Genomic DNA, 8,457 nt, shown 5'->3' with positions numbered 1-8,457 from the left:
TTTGAAAAATTAAACAAGATTGGCAAACCCCTAGCCAGACTCACTAAAAAAAAAAAAAAAAAAAATGGAACAAGACTCAAATAAATAGAACTGTAAACAATAGAGGAGATATCACAACTAACATGACAGAAATCCAGAAAATCATGCAAAACTTCTATGAAGAACTATATGCCACCAAGATAGAGAATCTGGAAGAAATGGAAGAATTACTAGAAACATATGTCTTTCCAAAACTGAACCAAGAAGAACTACAAAACTTAAATCACCAATCACAGACAAAGAAATTGAAACAGTTATTAAGAATCTCCCCAACAACAAAAGTCCTGGACCAGATGGTTTTACAAACAAATTCTATAAAACCTTCAGGAAACAGTTCATACACATACTTCTAAAGCTTTTCCATAAGATCAAAGAAACAGGAACACTCCCTTCCACCTTCTATGAAGCCAACATCACCCTGATACCAATAGGAGACAGATAGGTGCACAGCAAAAAACGAAAACTACAGACAAATATCTCTGATGAACATAGATGCCAAAATAATAAACAAGATCATGGCCAACTGGATATAGCAGTATATCAAAAAGATTGTTCATCACGACCAAGTGGGATTTATCCCAGGAATGCAAGGCTTGTTAAAGATACGTAAGGCAATCAATGTCATTCACCACATCAATAAAAGCAAAACCAAACACTGCATGATTATCTCAATAGATGCAAAGAAAGCCTTTGACAAAATCCAACACCCATTTATGCTCAAAACACTTCAATAAATGGGAATAAATGGAAAATTCCTCAAGATAGTGGAGTCTATATATAGCAAGCCTACAGCCAAGATCATACTCAGTGGACGTAAACTGAAAGCATTCCCCCTCAGATCGGGGACTAGACAGGACTGTCCATTATCACCATTACTTTTCAACATAGTATTGGAAGTTCTTGCCATAGCAATCAGGCAAGAGAAAGAAATCAAAGGAATACAGATTGGAAGAGAAGAAGTCAAACTCTCACTATTAGATGATATGATAGTATACATAGAAAACCTAAAGAATACAACAGAAAACTACCGGAAGTTATTAGGCAATATAGCAAGGTGTCAGGCTACAAAATAAATGTACAAAAACCAGTGGCATTTCATTATGTATACACTGAATCTGAATAAGAAGACATCCAGAAATCTCTCCCATTCACTATTGCAGCAAATTCAATAAAATACCTAGGAATAAAGCTGACTGAAGAAGTGAAAGACTTTATACCGAAAACTATGAGTCACTATTGAAAATGATACCTGTAGGGAAATTGTGAAGATATGGTTGAGCATGGTGTGGGACCTCCTATTGAAAAGTGGGAGCCTGCATGGCATGACCTTTCTGTCAGTCTCTCTCTACTTGAGAGCAAGCATGGAAGAAAAGGACCACCAGCAAAAAGTTCCCTCTATCAGCCTCCCTACCTCACAATAGCCCACTCCCTTATTATCTACATAATCACTGTTTTGCCTGAAAGTCCCTTCCCTACCTCCATGCCCATTCCATTCCTTTGATCATATCTAATCTATCTTCTCTCTGCCCTCAGGACCCCCCTCTGCCTGCTGGTTACTAATAACCTTGCTTCCTTATTCCTTTAACTGATTAAACCTCTTGCTCAGCAATTACTGAAAAAGTCCCGAACCTCCCCCAGACCCTTTATACCAAGTGACATATGGTATACACATGTCACTTCCTCCTGCAACCCCTTATAAAGCCTGCTTTGCTGTTCAATAAAGGATTTTGTGCATGAAATATTCTCCTGGTGATCTCTGGTCTACTCTCTTGTTACATAGGTAAAGATCCAGTCTGCTCACTCCTGCTGCACTGGAACATTCCTTCCAGGCTCCTGCATCTGGTGTTCAACAGAGCTGGTAAGCCTGAAGTTTGTGCCTGGGATGAGGCCTCTCCATCAAACAGTCTGGCAGATACCAAGACATGGAAAGACATCCCATGATCATGGATTGGAAGAATTAATATAATAAAAATGAATATTCTCCCCAGGGCCATATACAAATTTAACACAATATCCATCAAAGTTCCACCAAGCTTCTTTAAGAGAACAGAGCAAAAACTACAATCATTTATCTGGAACCAGAAAACACCTAGAATTGCGGAAAAGAAACAAATGGAGGTATCCACTCCCATCTCTCAAACTATATTATAAGTCCATCATCATAAAACAGCCTGTTAATGGAAAAAAATAGGCACACAGACCAGTGGGATAGAACTGAAAGCCTAGAACTAAACCCCCACACCTATGGACATCTAATCTTTGATAAGGGGGCCCAAAGTATTACATGGAGGTAGGAGGCTCTCTTCCATAAATGGTGCTGGGAAAATTGGGTTGAAACATACAGAAGAATAAAACTTAACCACCTTATCTCATCAGTAACAAAATTCAACTCCAAATGGATCAAGCACATGTATGTTAGACCAGAAACTATCAAATACTTAGAGGAAAACACTGGTGGAACACTTTTCCACTTAACCTCAAGGACATCTTTGATGAAACAAACCCAATTGCAAGGAAGATAAACAGAAACAAACCAATGGGACTACATCAAATTGAATAGCTTCTGCACAGCCAAAGAAACTATCACACAAGCAAGGACATCCCTCACAGAATGGGAGAAGATCTTCACATACCATACATACATCAGACAAGATACTAATCACCAAATTATACAAAGAACTCAGAAAACTTAGCAACAAAAAAGCAAATGACCTCATCCAAAAGTGGGCAGAGGATATGAACAGAACATTCACTACAGAAGAGATCCAAAAGGCTACAAACACATGAAAAATTGCTTCAGGTCAATGCCCATGTTCAGCGGGGAAACAATTACAAAAGCCAGACCTTCCACCTTCTGCATCCCACAATTATATTGGTTCCATACTCCCAGAGGTTTAAAGAATAGCAAAGCTATTAAATAATAGGAGGGGATGGAATACCAGAGTTCTGGTGGTGAGAATTGGGAAAATGATGCTATATTGTCTAACTGTCAAATCTAATGGGTAGCTAGACATGTGTGAGCTCAAAACAGATGATGAATCATAATGGTCTTTGACCACAGAGAGTATCATGCTATAACAGTTTGAAACAGCTTTTAAGAAATGGACATCAGCTTAACAGATGTGTTAAGTAGATATTGGGTGGGACACACAGAAAGAGTCCTATTAAGAACTGAGTCTGCCAGATTTTCTTAGAGATTTTTTGCTCCTCTTTCAATGACCATACATGAAAGAGTCCTAATGTCAGTGCAGCTCAAACAGTACGTCATAATTTGTAAAGTGAAATCATATTAAACATATGATTTGGACTTTGCAAACCACCCTATGATATGTGAACCATTAATGTTCTATTTTTTTCAGGTCAAGTCATTGGAAAGCTCCATACTGGGTAATTTTTGAATGGCCACATTCCAGGGTCAACTAACAGAAAAACATCACAAATGAATTTAGCCTTATAGACTTGAAATTGTTTCAATATATTCACCATGCTGTGTCTGTTTTTCATCCTTGCTCTCTCATCCTGGGTGAGTTTAAATTTAGGTATTTTGGAATGTTCCTACCGATGACCACAGAATGAGAGGTCATATCTACAGGAATGCAGAGGTCACATTGGCTTCTAAGCTGAATATGGGCCCAAGATCAGATCAAATCAATGGGGTTTACAGTCAACAATATGTATACCCCTTTCCCATATTTGGGAGCTACTGTCTTCCCTGATCCAGCTTTCTGGTCCTTTTTCCAGCCATGATATAACCTCCCCAGACAATAACTTGAATTCACCTGCATTTTAGATTTCAAGCTTAGGGAAAAAAAAAAACAGTATAGCTGTAGACCCTTTGAAATATAACTGAAATATGTGTACTAGCTGTCTACAAAATAGAGACCCAGAGACCACTCTTCTAACTCTTCTAACACTCCCCAACACACACACTCCCCATCATACACACAGTACATAACACACACACACTCCCCAACACACACACAGTCCTCAACACACACACAATCCCCAACACAGACCGTCCCCAACACATACTCTCCCCAACACACACACTCCCCATCATACGCACAGAACATAACACACACACACTCCAGCCTTTAGGTGCATGATTAGTGAACAACTTGTTTGGCTTTATATATTAACTCTCCTTTTAGCCACTAGGTTCCTGATGCTAGGCTAGCTAAATAAAAAAGAAAAAAAAAGAATTTTCTTTCTTTCTTTCTTTCTTTTTTTTTGTTTCTTTTGTTTTGTTTTATCATCACAAGTATAATAGGATTGTGGTTTCTTCTATGAAAGCAGAAAATAGACAAAAGAGAGAAAAGGTTAAGACACAAAAAGCCAGGGGCATTAAGATAGAGGAAAGTAGCAAGAACTAGCATGTGTTTAGCATGCTGTGCATCTCTAACCATGTGTTGTCTAATGCCTTAGCTAATTCTGATGCAAGCTCTGGGAAATACTCATTACTATTCTCTTTACAGAAAGGTTTTGTTATGGTGACTTGACCATGCAGTGAAAGGAAAAAGAATGCAGATTTAAACTCAGTCTATCAGGTGTGGGGAATTTCATGCTAATGCATTCTATTTTACTAAGAGCAACAGAGGTAGAAGCATTCCTGGTGAGATGCCTGGATTTTCAGGTGTCAAGATGGTGAATGTCCTTCAATGCCCATGTTCAGCAGGGAAGTGATTACAGAAGCCAGACTTTCCACCTTCTGCATCTCACAATGACCTTGGGTCCATACTCCCAGAGAGTTAAAGAATAGGAAAGCTATCAAGGGAGGGGGATGGGATATGGAGTTCTGGTGGTAGGAATTGTGTGGAATTCTAACATTCTTATCCTATGATTTTGCCAGTGTTCTTTTTTATAAATAAATAAATAAAAACTGAAAAAAAAGAAATGCTCAAAGGTCAATCTGTCTGCTTAAATATAGAAGTGACATATGCACATATAAGTGACACATCTGCCAAATGTATCTTACTTGGAGACCTAAAAACTGTTATCTTTTAGAAAAAAAAAAAAAGAGGAATTCTAGTTTGCTAACATCTGCATATGAATTGTAGTATTACAATGGAGCGGTAGAAACATACTTTGAAATGATTTTTGAAACCCTAAATGTGTTTATTTATTAAAATGCTTCACATAGATTAATATAATAACCCCACAATGAAAGTAAAGATACTCTACCAATGGTCCAGAAAGTTATACTATAGGAAAGTTCTGGCTTGCAAACAAGAGAAATTCAGTGTGATCCCCAGCAACAAATGTTATATAGTAATACTTTGGTTCTCTGTTGCATTCTTTCTCATTAATAGATACAATTTAAAAATATTCCACCAAAACATTGTTATGTGCCTGACTCTGTAGAACCAACCTAGAAGAAGATGACCCAGAAGTCTTTGAGAATGACTTGTTCTTTACTCAACAAACACTGTCTTCTGGGATTGATAGGTTAAGCAAGTGGGAAATATCATTCCCTAGGGTTCCTCTGTAGCTTTCTGTGAATTACTGCAGGTAAGATTCTCAGATGGTACTACAGAAGTGGGTAGGGTATATGCCTTGCCATGTGTTTGACCCACTTTTGAGTCTTGACAGCATATGAGACTGTGGTGTCTCTCCCTTTTTATCTCTCTCTCTCCCTCTCTGTGTCTCTGTCTGAATAGAAAAGCAACCTAGAGTGGTGAAATCACTTATATACTAGGAGGAGTGAATTTCTTGAATGGTTAAGGTGAAGCAGGTCAGCTGGTGTCTTCCTCCCCATCTCCCCCTCCCCTCTCAATTTCTATTTGATCTAGTAAAAAAGAAACACAAAATAAAAGAAAAATAATGACTGCCAAGAGTCATGAATTCTTCATGCAGGTACAAAGTCCCAGTGATATATCTGGCAGCAATAAAAGCAAATTGCATAGCCATTACAATATCTCTGCAACCCCCCTTCTTTTATTTTCCTTTCCTTTTTTTTTTTTCTTTAACCCATCAAGTTTATCACTGGGCCTCAGTGCCAGCACTGGGACGCATTGGATCAACCTTCTCGTGGTGCATCCCGTGAGTACCCATTCATTGGGGAAACTGACGATCCTTCCTTAGCCGACTGAATCCACATGGATCCCAGTCACTTTCAAAGCCAGCAACAAGCAGCTCCTGACAGCTGTCAGCCTGACCTGTTGACTGGCTACAGAAGAAGGGCAAACGCTAGGAGAAGAAGAAGTGCCAGCACTATGAATCCACTGCTCCCAGCAGCCATTTTTTCCCTTTCTATTTATATTTGACAGGATAGAGTGAAAATGTGAGGGGAAGGGAGATAGAAAAGGGAAGAGAAAGACACCTGCAGACCTTCACCACTCGTGATGTGTTTCCCTTGCAGGTGGGGAGCGGAACTCTAACCTAAAACCCTGTGCATGGTGAAATGTGTGTTTAATCAGGTGTGTCATGCCCAGACCCTGACTTCTGGTTTCTGTTCTTTTTACAAAATATTTAATTAATATGAGAGAGAGAGAGAGAGAGAGAGAGAGAGAGAGAGAGGTGGAGGAGAGCCAGTGCATGATTCTGGCATATGAGGTGCCAGGGACTGAACTCGGGATCTTATTAGCAAGTTCTGAGCTGTGCTGATGGGACTCTTCCTGGGAAACGAGGCAAATGTTTTCTTTTTTTTTTCCCCACTATTTTACTTATTTATTTATTGAATGGAGACAAAAAAGAATCTAGAGAGAATGGTAAATAGAGAGGGATAGAGACAGAGAGATACCTGCAGCATTGCTTCACAGCTTGGGAGCTTTCCCAGTATAGATGGGGATTGGAACCTTGAACTCATATCCTTCCACACTGTAACGTGTGCACTCAATGAGTGTGCCACCACTTTTAAGACATTTATTTTCTATGGAAAAGTCTTTTCATTATATAGTCACATGGTTCAAAAACTGAGAGCCTCCTGAGGACTAAATTTTCCTGTATTAACTTCTAATCAAAGTGTCCATGAGATGATTATTAACTGAATATATTAACACCTTTCTCTGTATGTAAGAATCAGATTTAAACTACATAAGTAGGGGACTTCTGGTTTGGGATTTAGAGATGCTCTGCAACTGAAATATAATTGAAAAATTATTCTTTAGTGTATATGTTTTGTAAATATGTTTATAGGATTTAATAATGATCAACAAGATTGTGGGATGAGGGGTACAATTCCTCACAGTTTCCACCACCAGAGCTCCCTCTCCCATCCCATCTATTGGAAGCCTTCCTATTCTTTATCTCTCTGGGAGTATGGACCAAAGATCTTTATGAGGTGTAGAAGGTGGGAGGTCTGCTTTCTGTAATTGCTTCTCTGCTGAACATGGACATTGGCATGATGATTTATACCCTAGCCTGTTTTTCTCTTTCCCTAGTTGGGAAATTATTCTTAAGAATAAACTTTAGTTTTTCTTTGGTATAGTTCTTTTCCTGTAAATTAAAAAACATCTGTTTTTCTGTGAATATCCATAGCATATTTCCAAAAGAATTCCCTTCTACATAGTAACCAATACTGGAAGCTAGAAAAGCAGTTTGTGGAGTGGAAGCAGTGACTCTACTGTCTCCTCTGTTTTATCATTTTTGAAAGCCTGCAAGACTGAGGATATACATATGGTCTCTAGGATGCTTTTCAAGAGTTCCTTTCTCCAGATATTGACATTTTTGCTTCTGCTGCTTGAATAACACTGACCAAAGCTCAGAAGCAGACACAAATAGCTGTCTTCAGACATAACACGTCTCTACTAATAAAGGAAGTTGACCCCAGAGGGCAGTTTGATTTCCTTTCCAGGAGTCCAGGTACAGGGTGGGTCTATAGATATGAAGGAAAGGGACAGGGTGGTGGTGCACCCGGTTAAGCACACATATTACTCAATGCACATAGTATGGAACACAAGGATAGGGGTTCAGACCCCTGGTTCCCCACCTGCAGGGAGAAGCAAGTCTGTAGGTTTCTATCTTTCTTTATACCTCTATATTTTCCTCTCCTCTCTCAATTTTTCTCCATCTTATACAATAAAAAAAAAAAAAAACAGAAAAAATGGCGACCAGGAGCAGTAGATTCATTGGCAGGCACCTAGCCCCAGCAATAACCCTGGAGGCAAAACCAAAAACAAACACAGAAGGGAGAGGGAGCCTGAAGCAAAGTCCTTGACTAATATGGGAGATGAGACTTGGAACAGGGAGGGAGGGTAAAGGACAAATTGCCCAAGAACTTAAAGCCCACAGCTGTGTCTGTCTTCTCTCTGTTAAGCATGAAGGCATTTGGGGAGATGCCTCAGCCTTAGGAGAGATAGGCAAGCCACTTCACCTAGTTGTACAATCTGCAGATTTCTCAAGATTGTGCATATTCTTATATTCCCTGCTCAGTACCTTCTACTGTCACTTTAACTTGAGGGCATGCCAGCCCTTCATACT

Source organism: Erinaceus europaeus, chromosome 3 (genome assembly GCF_950295315.1).
Source record: "Erinaceus europaeus chromosome 3, mEriEur2.1, whole genome shotgun sequence".
Classification (NCBI taxonomy): Eukaryota; Metazoa; Chordata; class Mammalia; order Eulipotyphla; family Erinaceidae; genus Erinaceus; species Erinaceus europaeus.
This window is presented reverse-complemented; position numbering follows the sequence as displayed.